The sequence below is a fragment of the Panicum virgatum genome, chromosome 7K, assembly GCF_016808335.1.
Source record: "Panicum virgatum strain AP13 chromosome 7K, P.virgatum_v5, whole genome shotgun sequence".
Taxonomy (NCBI): Eukaryota; Viridiplantae; Streptophyta; class Magnoliopsida; order Poales; family Poaceae; genus Panicum; species Panicum virgatum.
Genome location: NC_053142.1, coordinates 9,133,334 through 9,152,055, shown reverse-complemented (window position 1 = coordinate 9,152,055; position 18,722 = coordinate 9,133,334). Strand labels below are relative to the sequence as shown.

General features: G+C 47.3%; 1 pseudogene; it reads left to right on the top strand.

The window, feature by feature from the left end:
* Positions 1 to 6,962: 6,962 nt before the first annotated feature.
* LOC120642872 lies at positions 6,963 to 8,368 on the top strand (annotated as a pseudogene).
* The last annotated feature ends 10,354 nt before the right edge of the window (positions 8,369 to 18,722 follow it).

Sequence of the window (18,722 nt, the reverse complement as noted above, 5' to 3'; positions counted from 1 at the left end):
TCCGAATTGGAGTTCGGGGCTTCAGTTATTTCAATAGTGTTAACTTGAGCGTCAGAAAAATCCCCGTCTGGATCCTGGATGAGCTCGTAAGTTCCGTCTGCTAGCGGGGTGACTTCTATATGAAATGCAATATTTGGAAAAATTAGTGAAGTGCATGAGTATAGCTTTCCTTCACTAAAGAGTTGGAATTTAACCAATTAAACAATCCACAACAAGGTTTTAACTAAATTTGTAAAGGCATACACAAAATACAAGAGAATTTCCAAAAGTATGAGTTAAAGTTTGGAAATTGGTTTACAAAATTTTTAAATAGCTAAATATATTTTTAAAGAACATAAGGTTCAAAGCTCATTCAATGTATCGCTTTAGAACAAAAGTTTAAATTAAAAAGAGTTATTATTAACTTTTATTTTTGGAATTTACTACACAAGAAAATTTTTCAAACTCATCACATCAGGTGATAGAGCTAATTAAAAGGAATACAACAAAATTTATTTGACATTTTTCTGATTTTTCTACATTTTTCTTGGATTTTGCAAAGTTCACTAGAAAAAGAAAAAAGAAAGATTTGAACTTTTGCAGAAAGGACCCTGGAAGGTTTAAAAGAAATGCAATCGGGTCCTTTGCCGTGGTCAGAGGGGAGGGGGAGCTTTGACCGCCGATTCTGGCGAGGGGAATCACTGGCGGCGAGGGCTAGGGGGCCAGGAAGACTCAGTGAGTCAAGGCGCACCTGTTGAGGGGCTTGGTGGGGCGTGGGATGGTCGGAACAGTGCTGTCGGCGGTGGGGCAGTACGCGGCGGCGAGGAAGTTCGATGGGGTGGTATTCCGGCGAAGGATTGACGGCGGTGGGGCACCTGTTTAGGGTTTTTACTGTAAAACAAAATTTCCCGTTGATCTAGGGCTCAGATGAAAAGGTGCCCAAAATAAAAGTTGTTCAGTTTTTCAAGATCTACAACTTTCATGTTGTGCAAATTTTCACTAGAGCAAAGGATTTTGAAACATTTTCAAAAGTTCAAATGAACTCTATTTAATAAAATAAAAATACTTTTTGATTGCAAATTCACACCAAATTTGGGCTAAAATGCAATAAAACTGCCAAGTAATGATTACTAGCATATTTGCAAGAAAGCCCTTCACAAATTTGAAGAGACCCCCTAAATTAAAACTTTTTACTAAAAGGGGCTAGTAATTTTGCATAATTACACATATGCCCCTAAATTGTACTGAAAATTTTTTAATTATCAAATAAAGAAAACACTAATTTCACACAATCATTTATGCACTAAAAGCTAGACACTTGAAGTGTCACACGAGGTGCCTCAGCCTGCACCTCAACCAGAACCTCAGCCTATTAAGCCCTTAAGAAGATCACATCGGGCTAGGAAATAGACAACTTTCCCTGATTATGAGACATACTTAAGTGAAGATATATATGACGTTGGGAAGGTTGATGATCCTAACTCGTTTAGGGAGGCAGTATCATGTGAGAATTCTGCCAAATGGGTTGAGGCCATGGAAGAAGAACTTAAGTCCATGAGTTCTAATGATGTTTGTGATCTGGTAGATATTCCTGATGGAGTCAAACCAGTAGGCTGTAAATGGATCTACAAGACTAAACGTGACTCTAAAGGGAATGTCGAATGATTCAAAGCAAGACTCCTAGCCAAGGGTTTTACACAAAAGGAAGGGGTTGAGTATAATAAAACTTTCTCCCCTGTGTCTAAGAAAGATTCTTTCAGAATCGTCATGGCGCTAGAGTCTCATTATGATTTAGAGCTACATCAGATGGATGTTAAAACTGCATTCCTTAATAGTGACTTGGATGAGACTATCTTCGTGGCACAGCCGGAAGGTTTTGCTGTGAAGGGCAAGGAACATATGGGATGCAAACTAAAAAAATCCATTTACAAACTTAAGCAAGCGTCAAGACAATGGAACCTTAAATTCGATCAAGTAATTAAGAAACTCGGATTTAAGGAGAATGATGTAGATAATTGTATCTACACTAAGATAAAGGGTGGTAAATTCATAATTGTAGTGCTTTATGTGGATGATATCCTGTTAGCGAGCAGCGATAAGCATATGCTGCATGAGACAAAGGGATTTCTTTCATCCAACTTTGATATGAAAGATCTTGATGAGGCCTCTTACGTTCTGGGCATTGAGATACACCGAGATAGGACCAAAGGAGTACTAGGATTATCTCAGAAAGCATATATTGAGAGAATGCTTAAGAGATTTAATATGGATAAGAGTAAGACCACACCTATTCCATTAGCGAAGGGCGATAAATTTAGTGAAGCCCAATGTCCTAAGAACCAATTGGAATTAGATGAGATGAAGGACATACCTTATGCTTTAGCTGTCGAAAGCCTGATGTATGCACAAGTCTGTACGCGTCCTGACTTGGCATTTGCTACTGGAATGTTTGGAAGATATCAGAAAAATCCCGGAAAGGTCCACTGGGTGGGTGTCAAGAAGGCATTACGTTACTGCCAAGGCACCAAAGACTTCATGCTCACATATAGAAGATCAGAAAACCTTGAAGTTGTGGGTTATACTGATGCTGACTTTGCAGGCTGTGTGGATAGTAGGAAATCTACATCAGGATATATCTACACTTTAGCTGGTGGAGCAATATCATGGAAAAACTGTAAGCAAAGTTTAGTTGCAGCATCGATGATGCAAGCTAAATTTGTGGCATGCTATGAAGCAACAGGACAGGCTGTGTGGCTTAAGAATTTTATTCCGGGCCTTAAGGTTATTGACAGCATTACGGAACCTGTAACATTATACTGCGATAATCAGTCTGCAGTATTCTTTTCAAGTAACAACAAGTCAAGTGGTGCTTCCAAACACATTGACCTTAAGTATCGAGTTGTGAAAGAAAGATGCCAGGATTAACCATTAAGATTGAGCACATAAGAACTAATGCTATGTTAGTGGATCCGCTCACTAAAGGCTTACCACTGAACGTGTTTGAGCAGCACGTTACTAATATGGGTTTGGTGGATAGTCTTTAGGTCCTGGTTTAGGGCCATTATGATCTCCCTATTAATGAATAAGCATTCTACCGAGGTGTTTCAGTGAGACTGTGGGTAATGGGGTCCCAGTAGTGCATCAAGTTGCTGATGACGCATTGGTCCGGTACTTACTGTTATACTGAGGGTGAACTTTAAGTGTGATGCGAACATTTAGCTTAGCAGTTCGATCAAATGGGAGAATGTTGAAAATAAATATTTCTATAAGATATATGTGATATTCACTGTTAAGGAAAGCATTTAAACCACCTAAACGTGATTAAGAAAATCTAATGAAAAACCCTAATGGACTGTGATCAGCAGGCCCATTCGGCATGTTTCCAGAGGCTGGCCCCCAGCCTCACAGTGCCTATAAATTAAGGTCATGGTTAGCACCTTAAACCAATCAATCACCTCATTAGCTAAACCCTAGCCGCCAAGTCTGATCGCTAAGGGCACTGGAGGGGTTCGGAAGGCCAATCCCTCAAGGGCAGTGTCGCTGGCATCCGGAAGGCCGCCGCTACCCTGCTCGCGCATCTTCATCAACAAGAACGCCTACTTTCTCTACGGCTCGGGCGTCCTCAACTGAGGAGGCACACATGGCTGATGCTTCAACCACTAACGTTCGTATAATGTCTACCATTTTCTGCATTAGATTGATCTGTCATGAACTAGGTTATGTAAAGATCTTGTGTTATTAGCCTCTAATGTTTTAAGCCCGGCTAATTCTAACACCTCCAAGCTCTGGATCGCCGACGCGCACCCCGGCCGCGTCCTGCCTGCGCTCCAGAAGACCCTAAGCAATCTGCAGATGGAGCATGTGGACCTCCCTCATCCACTTCCCGGTGAGCATGGGGCTGCCACCGAAGGCAGCCGACGAACGAGGAGGAGGAGGAGGAGGAGGGTCGGTGCTGGTGAAGCAGGACCTGGTGGCGCTGGACATGGAGGGCGTGTGGGCGGAGATGGAGGAGTGCCAGCAGCGAGGCCTCGCCAGAGCCATCGGCGTTTAGGATTGGTTTACTTTGAACTTTGTGTGATTTTGGGTGTACGACCAGTGGTCGTTGAGTCTATGGCGTGTTGCCATGACATGACTGTGTTGGTTTTGTAATAATTGGCCGGAGTTTATCTCTTTGAGATAAATGAAGCCGGATAGACTTCTATCCTGTATCTAAAAAAAATAAGACGATACTACTGCTGCTAATTTCGCATCTCTCCCAAAACTGCTGCTACCTCAAAAAAGACCAATTTGTACTAGACACAGACACTGCTCTCTGCTAGCAAACAAATCTGATTGCTTTGCTATCTATATAAATGGACAATCACTGATGGTTACCTTACATACAATCTATGGTGTTTAAAATTTGAGAATATGGCCTTTCAATCCATCTATTCTCAAACGCACTGCTCTTTTTGTATCAACATGAGCTGTGATATTTGGACCTGATTCGTGTGTAGCACTTTGAACTGCTGCCTCTGAATTAAATTAGTTTAACACCACCTTACAATTTACAATGCAAAAAATATGTGGCTTAATTAGGTGGTAGATATAACAATAATGGGTTTGTTTCTGAATTTCAGGTTATAAAGTGGGAATCAAGTTATGCTTTAATGTCATGGCCACATCATCATATCCAGAGGAAGAAAATGTTGTGTAATTATTAATTTCACACATGTCATGAGATCAATCATGCATACCTGTAGTAGTAAACCATTCTTTGTCGATGATCTCCGGTAAGCAATCTTTATAAACAGTACAACTGCATAAGCAAGTTGAAAAAAATTACTAGCATAGCATGGGATCTTTATTCCGCACCAATTTTCAAGATCTTGTTTGTACCCCACCCTGATGGCGCCACGACTGAAACATAGACACCAGCACCAGGTGTGGATTACCTGCGCCATGCTGTAGCATGCATGGGATTCAACAGTGCTCAAGAGGGGGTTTGAGGCACCAACACGTGAGAGTATAGTGGTTTCTGGTAGTTGTGCACTTTTCACAGCATGAGCAGGTCTGCTCCTCTCCCAATTCCGATTTCTTCCTCCATCTTTATTGGTTGATTTGATTTTGTAAAAAAAAATTACACTGCAGACCAACATTTGTTTATTAGATTACTTTTGCCACGTATGTCCCGAGTTTTACATGCCAATCATCTATCTGTACTTGGCTTCCTAGATGTACATAATTTATTTGTCTACTAAATAGATCATTTTGTTTCTTGTGCCCGCAATCAATATCCACTACTTTATGCCATGCATTAGGATCACAATAAAGCTTGGTCACATGGTTTTTTTTTTTTGAAAGAACAGGAGGAGCAAGGTATTGGAACCCAAGTCTAAGAATACAAAAATTCTCCCAAAAAAAAAAGTCTAAGAATACAAACAGAATGTTGGACAAGATGGAGTGCAACTACCTGCTTGGTTGAAAATTAGTCCATGAAGTTGTAGGTAAATAAATGGTTGGATATTGGAATTAGAGATAAAAAAAATATAGGCTTCCATTTGGAAAAGCATATATACCCACTTTTTTTCTCATGTCCCTGGACTGGCTTTTTAGGTGAGCACCCAGCAGAGTCACATGTTGCCCGTGGTAAGAATTATAACTTATGTGTTTGCATTTTTGGTAAAAACACGTACTTCAAAATACTTCGGCTTGTAATTTATTAATTTATGACATTGTACTCTTCCTTTAAATTGTTTTTGTCATCGGTCTCCTGCTCTGCTTGGTCCTCGATTTTTATGTTTAGCTGTATTATGGTTTTCGGTTTATCTGCTTTGTTGCTTTGATCGTTTTTGGCCCACTGCATTGCGTATGCTTTTCCTGCTGTTTTTGTCAGCCTGTGGAACTTCATTGAATATTCATTTGCTTGAGCCCATAGAGATTTCGTTTGGTTGAATCTTGGATTGGGGACTGTGTTCTATTTTTTCTTGCATTGATTAAATAGCATGATTCCTTTTTTTCCACATGAATTGATTCCATTGTTTCGAAATAGTACCTTCAGATCTTGTTCTTTGTGGACCGAAAAAAGTGTAAGGGGATACTTACCCTCTCATCTAGGAATTTTGTTTTCTTTTACATGATACGGGTTGCCAGCAGGGATTTCTTTCCGCTGCAGTGAAATTCATATTGGTATGTCCAAAGTTAATCTTCTTTGAGTCACTACTATATCCTGTGTTACATTAGTCCATCACAGAAATATAATACATTGACACTATGCAGCATCATATTTTCGATACAATAGGTACATGCGATTGTATCTCTTCAAATATATCTTATATCTAGTCAGGTATGCACCATGCGCGCACAAGGCACTTGCATTCTGTATGAGCTGCCCTTGATAACCAATCAGGCCTAGCGCCGCCTTGCACTCTGTATGAGTTGCCCTTGATAACCAATCAGGGCCTAGCACCAAAAATCAGGGAAGGACCTTCTTCGACTCACCCATCAAGCCCAAGCTTTTATCTCCCTTTACTACACAGCAAGTTCACTTCATCGAGTGGAGATATGTTTCCGGCCCCCAACTTTTCTCTAATATGTCATTCTATACTAGTGCTTGTCTATCCTAAAATGCTAACAACCGTACCGTCCAGAATTCTCATGCTGGCTTGTGCGTTGATTTTTATTTTTATTTTTTGATAACTTGTGCCTTGATTGAACCACTGATATTCTGATAGAGGAGAAGGCACAAGAAGAACCTTGCTTGTCGAAGCATGGAATAAGGGATTGCAGAGATTCACGGATTTCGGAAGCTTGCAGAGCTGATGTTACCTGTATACATTGCTTGCTTGCAAGAAAGCTGGAGAATCTAGCCATCTTGTTTATGTTTGAACAAACGTGTAGTACTAAATAAATGATCCTTCTCCATGCCTGATTTCTTCTGCTCTTTCGTTTCCTTGGCTCGGGTATAAATATATATGCAGTTGTTGCTACCTTGCCACAATCGACGACGTCAAATCATCTCCACAATAATCAATCTCTCTCCAAGGCCCAAACTAGCTAATTCGGGTTACCCAGGTGCTAATTATTAATTATGGCCTCGATAATGTGATATTTCATATTTCCAAATACTTAATTAGGGATAGCAATATCTCTCTGTACGTTGCAGCCTGCAGCTGGTGCAAGAAAGAGGAGCTAAATTAAAGTACCAGTTCATGGCATCCACTGTCGGCAGCGGCAGGCCGTTGCAGTCCTCCTCCGCCATCGTTGCCCGTGAGAGCGGCCAGCACCTACTGAAGATCGACGGCTACTCCCACACCATGGAGGTCCCGAACGGCAGCCACATCAAGTCCCGATCTTTCCGTGTTGGAGGCCACAGCTGGCACATCCTCTACTACCCCAACGGTGACAAGTCAGAATCGTCAGACTCCATATCCCTTTTTCTTCAGCTTGACTACAATGTCTCCCAAGGTGTCAAAGCAAAGTTCACGTTTAGCTTGCTTGACCATGGGGGGAAGCCCGTACCACACTACACCAAAAACTCCACTTTATGCATCTTCACCGACATGGGTTGGGGTTTCACGAGTTTCGTCAAGAGGGATGAATTGGAGAAATCTGAGCATCTCAAGGACGACTGCTTCACCATCAGGTGTGATTTCGCGGTCACAAAGGAGATTCAGACGATGGACGTTGACGACGTTGGCGCAATAATCCCACATCCACCGCCTGCTGCTGTGACAGTGCCACCGTCGGACCTGCACCGCCACCTAGGCAGCCTCCTCGCCATTCGAGGTAGATGGTAGGGCGTTGGCGGCACACAGGTGTGTGCTCATGGCTCGATCGCCGGTGCTCCACGACGAGCTCTCCAGCCTGCCACTGCTGGCCAAGGACAAGGAGAGCAGCGCAGTCGTTGTACATATCCAAGACATGGAAGCGCAGGACTTCGAGGCCTTGCTCTACTACATCTACACCGACTCGCTGCCGGAGATGAACGGAGAGACGGCAGCGATGCTCCCAGACCTGGTTGCTGCAGCCAACAGGTACAAGATGGAGAGGCTGAGGTTGGTATGTGAGGATAAGCTGTCCGAGCTTGTGAACGCGAGAACCGTGGCGGTCATCCTGCCATTCGCCGAGGAGCACCACTGCCCTGGGCTTAAGGAGGCATGCTTGCGATTCCTCGATGATCCAGCGAATATGAAAGACGTCGCCAAGGCCTTCGGCCTGGAGCATCTGAGCAAAAGCTGCCCGGCTGTTTTCAAGGATCTAATTGTAAAGCGTGCTGCATCCCCATAGCGGTACCGACACTAGCTAGGCATGCTCATCCCACCTGCTTAATAGCCAGCCCCATCTCTCATGATACTTGCTATGTAAATTATCAAGAAATCTAAAAGTAAATGATTAAATTGATGATCAAGCATTGATGTACATATTTAATTCTAAGCCAAATATTAATTAACAACAGAAACAAAATTGATTAGTTTAAGAATGTCTGCTTCCAACATATGCCACCATGAAGCTTTATTGTATTCCTGTGTTGTGATGACCTTAATTGTTTCTTGAGTACAATGCATTCATGGGCAGTCCCTCAACTTGTCCGAGGATGTCATCTACATCCCAAAAATCCTAAAATACACATTGAGGTTCATAAACTCCTAAGAAACACGTTGTGGTCCACAAACTTGCTAGTTGTATCACACGACGTCTAAATCCTCATAACACGCGTTGAATTGCATATGTGGCATACTGACTATATGTTGATGTGGACCCGGCATGTGGAAACTATCTAACCACGTCTAAAACATCGTTAGCGTGAGTACAAGCTTCAAACATGGCTGAAAACTGTTTTGAAGTCTGTATTGTTGCGTTGACTGAAATGTCTAGACCCCTCCGGACGAACCATGGGGACGAGAAGTTAAGGACTGATAAGAGCATGCTTGGTTGGCAACCAAAATATTGGCAAGCCAATCTCTCCGTCGGCCTCGCCAGGTCCCTCCTCATTTCCTCCTGTTGGGAACTAAGCATCAGCTCCCTTTGGAATTGTCTATGCGTTGCAGGAAGCGGCGAAGGGGTCCGGCGAAGGTCTCTATGGGGGCTTCGATGGAGTTGCGGCGCGGCGGCGAACGCAGGACTGGCCGAGACGATGTGAAGCCTGAAGAGCATGGTCCGGGATCAAGCCACACGAAGCCAAGATAGAAGTCCAAGGAGACGAGCCGGACCTCCGCACGTATCTCTTAGGCACCTAGGGGATGGCGGCTCCCTGCCCTTCGCGAAGCCGCCTAGGGGGCTTCGGCGCGAAGTTTGGAAGCACCGGGTATCTGCACCAAGATCCCCAGAGAAGCCATGGAGCCTGCCAGACTTTCGCCGTCCTCCCCAGCGAAGGTCCAGAGACTTTAGCTAGCCTTGTGGCGAAGGTGTCCCGAGGGGACCACAATGTCTCTGTAATCATAACAATAGTGTACTGAGCCAACAACTCTGGGTGTAAAAGGACCAGCTAGCCCTCGAATATGCTAGAATAATTAGTGGTTGAAGGGCTGGCGGAGGTCATTTATACCCTAACTGCCTCCGGCAGCCAACTATAAAAGAAGGGGCACCCCCCTCATTTTCGGGGCCCCTAGTTGTCTCTTGGAATTCTATAAACTTCGTGTAGAGCTAGTTTTAGACTTCCCAACACCTCCCATTCTCCATCCACCAATATCCCGGACCTATACCATGCCCTGGCCGCCACCCCTGCTGCCATAGCCGACACCTAGGATGACCCGCGGGCGGACCCATTCCTTCCTCTGCAACGCGGCCTCTGTTATCATGACTTGGTTCTTGTGTTCTTGCTTGTTCTACAAACCATTTGCTTTCAGTATGAATTAGTTTTGAGCTTGGCACGCTTAACTACACTGGGAGTGTCACTGTAGCTGGTTTGAGATGTGCGCGTCCACGTCGGAACCATAGTGTCAGCGTCACGCGCGGCACAACCCGGAATGCAGGATGGCGCACCCAAAGAGCGGTCATGGCACACGCATGCGGGGAGCAATGACCGAGCCCTGCCTTTCATTCTTCTCGTCGATGTTGTACGCACACACCTTTATTAAATAACAGAGTCAAAAAGTGAATATGCTGCAAGTTTTTCGCAGCACCAAAAACTGAATATGCTACAAGTTTTCGCAGTGCCAAACTCTCTTGTGTTCGTTTTCTGTGATGATGTTCATCTCTGGTGGCCCTTTTGACCTTGGCCGGAGCTAATCCGGTTGATATCTGCGTGATCCGAGCCGCTGGGTGGCCGTTCGCACGTGCCACATCGCTGTAGCCGCCCCTCGCTCTCACCCAGGCCCCGCCGCGGTCATCACGGCACTGAGGTCATCGTGCGGCTGTCATCAAATAAACAGGCGCCTCCGACCAGTACCACATCCTCACGCGCACCATCAAGAATGGGCGCCGTTGATGCAGGTCAATCCGGAGGCCCAAGGATTGTGGTACACAGTTGAGCCAGAGGAAGGCGACGCCATCAACCATCGAGACGACTGGTTCTCCCTTGTGGCCATCCTATGGTCCGTGCCGCCCAAGATGCTTGTCGCCCTCTGTGGGAAGAGCTTGGGAACACCTGTCATAGGTGGCGATCGCCATGGAGACCCTGCTTGACCTTGACACCATCACAATCGTGGAAGTGACCAGCCATCTGTCAACAGATTCGTAAGCAACGATTTTTAAACAAGTGGGCTATCTGTCACAGGTGACTGATTTTTAAATAAGACAAGTGGCCAAATGATATGTCAACAGATTATTAAGCAACGATATATACTTTCTCAAACCAATCCTAACATTTGGTTTTTTATATTATTTTCGAAGAAAACAAAAAAAATAGTAACCATGCTCTCTTTGATGAGCTGAGATATGCGAGCAAGGAATTGAAGGGACTGACCTGTGAAGGTGTGCTATGGGGAGGAAGAAGAGGCAGCTTCTCCTGCTGCTCCTCTGCCTCACTAATGGAGCCCCTCATGGCCTGTATGTAGTCTTCTCTGTCCCACACGCCTGCACTGATCATAGAGTCAAAGGATGCGGTTCGAATCAATTCCCACAAAAAGTTCAAGTCGTATGAATATGAGTGAGAATTATAGCAGATCTGCCGACAGATGATCATGAAGTTCCTGAACGAAAAAGGATGACTTGCGTGGTCTTTGATCGTATCTGCTGTGTCTCTGTTCCTACTCATGTGACCGATGTAGCTCTTCTTTTTATACTGCACCAAAAGGAGCCTGAGAGCAGCAAACAAAGAAGCAACTGAGCATTTTTATTTTTTTTGGGGGCATATGAAGTAATTGGCAGTCTGTCACAGGAAAAACAAGATCGAGCGATGAATTAGTGGATGAACACTTTTTTTTTCTGGATCATCAAATCCATATATATTCCTGTATCCATTTATTTGTTCTTTTATGATACTTATTGCTGTGTGTACTTTGATCGATTTGTATCTGATTTTCTTAGAGGATATCTTCAGCATAATTAATATATAATATGTTCTTAATTTGGTAGTATAGTTGCCGAAGTCGCTGGAAAAATCTGTTTTAGGTTGTACCAGCATGCATGTCTGTCACTCCGAGACAGGAAGTACTACTTGCGGATTTCTAAAAATATAAACTCGTGCTTGGTTAGCATATCAAGGAAAATAATATGTTAATACGCAGGTCCTAACATTAGTTGCCACGATGTGATAATTTCAAATCGATGCTTGCTCTAAAATATAGTTCACTATTGATTTTTTTATGCAACTTTGACCATTCGTCTTATTTAAAAAAATTTATGTAAGTATCATTGATTTTATTACAATTTTTTATCCTCAAATATACTTTTAATATGACTTATATTTCTATTTATTTGCACTAATTTTTTGAATAAGACCAATGATTAAAGTTGTATTCAAAAATCAACAGTGAACTAAATTTTAAAACGGAGGGAGTAGTTGGCATCGTGCGATTGAGTGGACTGCATTCCCAAGAACTGTTTCTAGGAAAACTCCATTTTCAGTACATACTTATGAACTTTGTTGTGTTAATCTTACTTCTGTGCCTTGGGTCCTTGATATAACTGATACAGGTCCTATAGTACCTCTGTAACCAGGACGACACCCTAACTTTGTCACTGATGTGTGGGCCATGCGTGGGCCACGAGTGGGACTGCAGAGTAATATAACTGATACATGTCAGTGACGAAGTCAGGGTGCACTGACTGCAGAGGATCCTGTTCCTATAACCAGAGGGCCGATAAAGAGGAAACACAATATGGCATTAGTATAAACCTATGATTTATCAGTGACGAAATAAATACTGGATGCAGGGAGTTGACGGGTACCCAACAATGGAGCACCCGGCCACAGACCTAGCCTGGGCCGCGAAGCCCATGCAGACTGCATAAGGAGGCCCACTCCTCTTCCTCGCGCAGCCTGAAAGGGCCCAAAGAATCCCCAATCACGGCCAAGATGGGCCGCGCAGCCCAACAACAATGCTGGCAAGGCTGAGAAGGTGCTCCCATCTCGCCCGACCCTCCGAAGGGTTGGTGGAATTCTCCGCCTAGCCCGACCCCCGACCCCCCCAAAGGGTCGGGAGAATTTCTCCGCCTCGCCCGACCCTCGGAAGGTAGGCGCACGCTTGCATGGCAGGCCGAGTCACGGGGCATACCTGCCCCCGTCAGCATGGGTTCTGGACAATGCAGGACTGTTCTGCCAACTCCCGTACCAGCCCGATGGGGAGAAGACCCGCTCCTGCGCCCAGCTCGATGGGACGGGGTGGGACTATTCCGCCAACTCCCATACTGGCTCGTTGGGGGAGAGCCATGGTTCTGTGCCCAGTTCGACGGGACGGAGCAGGGCTGTACCACCGACCCTTGTACTGCCCTGTCAGGAAGGAGTCCACGCCTCCGCTGATGACTCGACGAGACGGGATGGCGTGGATCGCCGACGACCTCTACCCCTGACCACATCCACAGTGGCCCACGGGGCCCGCCGATAGGGAGGACTGGCGAGATCCCGAATGTCTTCTCACCCCTTTTTTCTCTTTTTGTTTCTCCTCCTTGTAACCTGCCCTTCCTTGGCCTATAAAAGAGAAGGCAGAGCCTCCTGCGTGAGGCATGGTCACCAGAGAAACCACAGACAACGCACACACACTCGGCTGCACTGTCGAGCGAGCCAAACCTTTCTGCTTCCTCGAGACTTGAGAGCTCTCCCTCTCTCGCCCGTTTGTAATCCCCTACTATAAACTTGAGCAAGGTAACGTGAGCAATATCACTGCTGGACGTAGGGCACATTGCTCGAATTTAGTATACATCCTTGTGTCCTCTTTGCTACCATCCGGGCCTAGACGCACATACAAATTTACTCGTCACTCCTCGAAACGCCGATAGTTGGCGCGCCAAGTAGGGGATCTTGCGCGTCTCGATGTTTTTTCCTTTTTCTGCACTGGATGGCTGTTCTCGCTGGATTTTGGGCCCCAGGAGCGCTTGTTCACTTCGAGTATCTTGACTTCGTCGTCACCAGGGAGGGGAAGCTCGAGCGAGTGCTCTCGCTTTCCTCACCCCTGCACACCACCAGCCTGGACTCCCTCATAGAGGAGTTCAGAAAGTTGAGGCTGGATGACCCGGAGGATTGCCCCTCCGGGGAGGTCCAGCCCATCTTTGTCGACTTCGGAGAGCTGCGACGGAAGCTCAACATCTTCCTCAGGCCGCAGCCGTCGCTGAAGGAGCTCCGCCGCACCCTTTTCTTCTTCGCCAGCCATCTGGCGTAGTTCATCGGGGTGGAGCCTCTCTCCCTGGAGCTCCTCACGAGAGGGATGTGCAATCTCATGGGGTCTTTCACATGTGTCATGATGCGCGTCGTGGACCCATTCCCCGCAGGCGGGGAGTTCGTGGGGATGGCCAACTATGGCTCGGGGTCTTCCCACAACTTCCTGGTAGAGGAGTCCGAGCCCCTCCCCGACTCGACTTCTGACGAAGGGAGTCACCACCATTAGTGGGAGTGCTTTATGGCGCACGCCTCTGAGGACTTGGTGATGGTTCCAAGAATGAGGACGAGGAAAGCCTCCCCTCAGTCGACTCTGATAGCGGAGGCCACTAGGCGGCCAGCCTCACCCCGCCCCTGCAGTTGGAGCAGTTGCAGGCACGACAGAGGGAGCTCGACTCCGCGCGCCGACAAATCGAGCAAGAGCGCGACGCGATCTTGCAGGAGTTGGAGCACCCGCGGGGATAGCAGACGCGCACGCGCCAGGGTGCGTGACGTGCAGCGAAGGATCATTAAGGATGATGGCAGCCCTCAACACTTTAATCACGTGAGCCAGAACATCGCCGCCACCGCGGCCCTGCTCCATGGCCTCCCTGAGCCTAAAACCCTGGAGGGTCGGCAGACCCAACGGGATGTCAGCGCACTACTAGAGAGAGCGGCGGCCTAGCAGGTCGAGAGCTCCATGTCTCGACGACATGGGCTCGAGGCCAGTCAGCACACCCCGGCAGTGGGTGGAGCTAGGGACCGCACAGTCGACCAACCGCCATGTGAAGAGAGGAGACACGCCAAAGCTCCGATACAAGGGCGCCTTGGCACCAGCCGTGATGCATGCCACACCATCGAGGCCTGGCGCCGCGGCCGGGAGGAGGTGCGTGGTGAAGCGACTTGTGGCTTCCATCGGCGCCGCGATGGGCACCCGAAAAAAGACTAAGAGCGAAGCTCGAGCCCTGATGCACTGGGGCCGAGGGTCTTCAGCTCGCAGATCTGGAACTTGGCCTTACCGCCGTGCTACCGGCCGCCGACCTATATCCCGAAGTATGCCGGGGAAATAAACCCTAGCCTCTGGCTTCAGGACTACCAGCTCACCTGCTGAGTCGGCAGCGCAGGCAGTGATTATTTCATCATCCGCAACCTGCCATTGTACCTGGCCGACTCAGCCCGGACGTGGCTTAATCATCTCCCGGCCAACCTGATTTACAATTGGGCTGACCTAAGGGAGATTTTCGTGGGAACTTCCAGGGCACCTACATGCACCCGGAGAACTCCTGAGACCTCAAGAATTGCCGACAAAAGTTGGGTGAGACTCTGTAGGAGTACATCCGGTGCTTATCGAGGCAATGCAATGAGTGCCCCAATGTGACCGACGCTGACGTCATCAGCACCTTCCTGACCGGGACCTCCTGCAAGTCCCTAGTCCACAAGCTGGGGCAAAAGAACCCACGCATGACCAAGGAGCTCCTCAACATCGCGACCAACCACGCTTCTAGTGAGGAGGCCATTGGAGTAACCTTTGAGCGCTCCAAGGGCAAGGCCAGATGCAATGACGATGCTGGCGAGAGCACATTTGAGTGTCCCAAAAAGAAGAAGAACAAGCTGCCTCACGGAGCTACACTCGTGGCTACAGCCGACCGTAAGGAAGGATAGGGCGGATAGCATAGGCAAGGTGGCCAAGGCAGCCAGGGCGGCCACGGCAACCAAGGCAGCCGAAGTCACCAAGGCGGCCAGGAGGGTCGGAGGTCGGGCCAAGCGCCGACAAAACTCGCTCCTGACCACTTCGAGAAGATGATCGAGGCGTCGTGCCCCAATCATGGGCACCTAGTCGGGCACGCCTACAAAGACTGTGGCCTCCTCAGGCGCTTCCTGAGTGGCAGCAACAAAAAGGAAGAGTACAAGAGGAAGACCGATGGGGCCTCATGATCTTCGGTGGGCCAGCGACCTACGAATCCAAGCGTAGGAGAAGATCGTCCGTAGGGAAGTTTACTCGGCCGAGCCAGTCATGCCATCCTACCTCAAGTGGTCTGAATCAGGGATCACTTTCGACCGGTCCGACCACCCCGACCATGTGCCGCAACTAGGGGTGGTAATGGGTTATGGCCCTAGTGGCCTCTTTACAGCCCAACAATGCCCTTCAATTTTTTAGTTCAAAATTATATAAGATTAGAGCCCGTCCCTTTTGGAGCCCGGCCCTTTGATTTTCTAGTTCAAAATATTGGGCTCTTTACCACCCCTAGCCATAACCTGGCAGATACCCGCTTGTCATTGACCCAATCATCGGCACGAAGCGGTTGACCCGCGTACTGATGGACGGGGGTAGCGGCCTCAACATCATCTACGCTGAGACCCTCGATGCCATGAGGATCGACCGGTCGCGCATCCGACTGACTGGAGCCCCCTTCCACGGCGTCGTGCTGGGTAAGCAGGCCATCCCCCTCGGGCAGATCGATCTGTCCGTCACGTTCGGGGATCAGACGAATTACTGAACGGAGTTCCTGACCTTCGAGTTGGTGAGGTTCCCTGGTTCCTACCATGCTATCCTGGGTCGGCCGTGTTACGCGAAGTTCATGGTCATCCTGAACTACACATACTTGAAGCTCAAGATGCCCGGGCCGCACGACATTATCACGGTTGGCACGGCCTTCTAAAAGATGTACTAGTGCGAGATCGAGTGCTGTGACAACGCCGAGGCTGTCATCGCCATGGAGGAGCTTGCCGTCCTCAAGGCCTAGGTCATCGAGGAGGCGCCTAATTCCAAGCGAAAGGCTGGATCCTTCGAGCCTACGGGAGGCACGAAGTAGGTCCTAGTCGACCCCGAAAACTCCACCGACAAAACCATACGGATCGGCACAGTGCTCTCCGCCAAATAAGAATGAGCGCTTGTCGACTTTCTCCATGTCAACAAGGATATCATTGTGTGGAAGCCCTTGGACATGCCGGGCATTCCAAGGGAAGTCGCGGAGCACGCCTTGAAGATCAGGCCAGGTTCCAGGCCTGTGAAGCAGCGCCTGCGGTGCTTTCACAAGATAAAGCGACGAGCGATCGGGGAAGAAGTCACTTAGCACCTGGCAGCTCGGTTCATGAACAAGGTGTATCATCCAGATTGGCATGCAACCCTATTCCTATACCAAAAAAGAACAAGAAATTGAGGATGTGTGTTTACTACACTGGTCTCAACAAAGCGTGTCCGAAGGATCCATTTTCTTTGCCGCACATTGACCAGATAGTCGACTCGACTGTAGGGTGCGAAACCCTCAACTTCCTTGATGCGTACTTCGGGTATCATCAGATCGCGTTAAAAAAGTCCGACCAGATCGCGACATCTTTTATCACTCCCTACGAGTCTACTGCTACACCACGATGGCGTTCGGTCTGAAGAACATCGGGGCTACCTACCAACGGCTCTGGTGCCTCGGCGACCTCATCGAGCGAATCGTTGAAGCCTACGTCGACGACATCATGGTCAAGTCCAAACGGACTGACAGGCTTGTCACCAACCTAGAGCAAACGTTTGTGAGGCTCCACGCTCACAACATCAAGCTCAACCTCGGGAAGTGTGTTTTCGGGTCCCAGGGGGCATGCTCCTCAGTTTCATCATGTTCGCACATGGCATCGAGGCCGACCCAGAAAAGATCACGGCCGTCGTGAAGATGGGCCCGATTCAGAACTTGAAAGGAGTGTAGAAGCTGACGGGATGCCTCGTGGTGCTGAGCCGCTTCATCTCGCGGCTTGGCGAGCGGAGTCTTTTGCTTTACAAGCTCCTGAAGAAATCCGACGGTTTCGCCTAGATGCTCGAGGCTCAGGAGGCACTTGACAAGCTCAAGGATCTCCTGTCAAAGGCCCCGATCCTCATGCCACCCACGGACGGAGAGCCCCTACTGCTCTACGTCGCGGCCACCACGCAGGTGGTTAGCTCTGGCATAGTTGTCGAGCGCGAAGAGCAAGGGCATGTCCATAAAGTCCAGCAGCCGGTGTACTGCATTAGTGAGGTATTGTCAGACTCGAAAATGCGCTACCCTTAGATCCAAAAGCTCTTGTATGCCGTCCTCATCGCCAAGAGAAAACTGCACCGCTACTTTGAATCACACCCCGTGACGGTGGTGACCTCCATCCCACTAGGCGAGGTTAGATAGCAAAGTGGGCCCTCAAGCTAATGGGTTATGAGATATCATACACTCCACGAACAGCCATCAAGTCCCAGGCATTTGTTGACTTCATCGCTGTAATATCCCGAATTTTTCCGGAATGTTAAAAAGTCAAAAAATGTGGATTTCAAAAAATTTTGTGGTAATGTTGTAGTTAGAACCATTTAAGTGTGAATTCTACCCTTCTAAAATTCTTAATAATTAAAATTTTGAATTGAATTAAGGAAAATAAATAGCTAGTGCGGATATTTGGAGTTGTTTGGATTTTATTGGATCTACCTTGTTTATACCAAATAGATTTGGATTTAATTTCTTGTTTGAAATTGAGTGGAATTTAAATTGAAGTGTGCCCTTCAATTTAAATTCAAATGCTAACAAGCCTACCCGGCTCTAACCCTAACCCTGGCCCGAACCAGTCCAACCCGCTACCCTAACCCGTTACCTAGCTCTAGCCCTATCCCGGCCTGCTAACTGTCCCCGACCTCTCAGCCTGATAGGCTACTAACAGTCGACTCGTTAACTATCTCGAGTTCTCGACCTTCTCAATCTTGACCACTCTCTCGAGTCATGCATGAGTTAAGATCTTATTTTTTCATCTCTTCGGATTAATCCCTTGTTAATTAATCCGCTTCCGGAAAATAGTCTGACTTATATCTATCAAAATTTCTTTGGATTCAATTAAATTATGACATTACATTTCTCGGCTCATGAATTGAATAATTTTATTTAATTTGATTATGAGAAATAGTCTAATTCATTTGACTGAGCTTGGTGAAATAAATTGCTAATTCTTTTGGCCCAAACCTCGAACCCCACCTAATCTAACCCTAACTATCTTGCATAAATACCCCACTCCTCTCTCTTCCCATCTC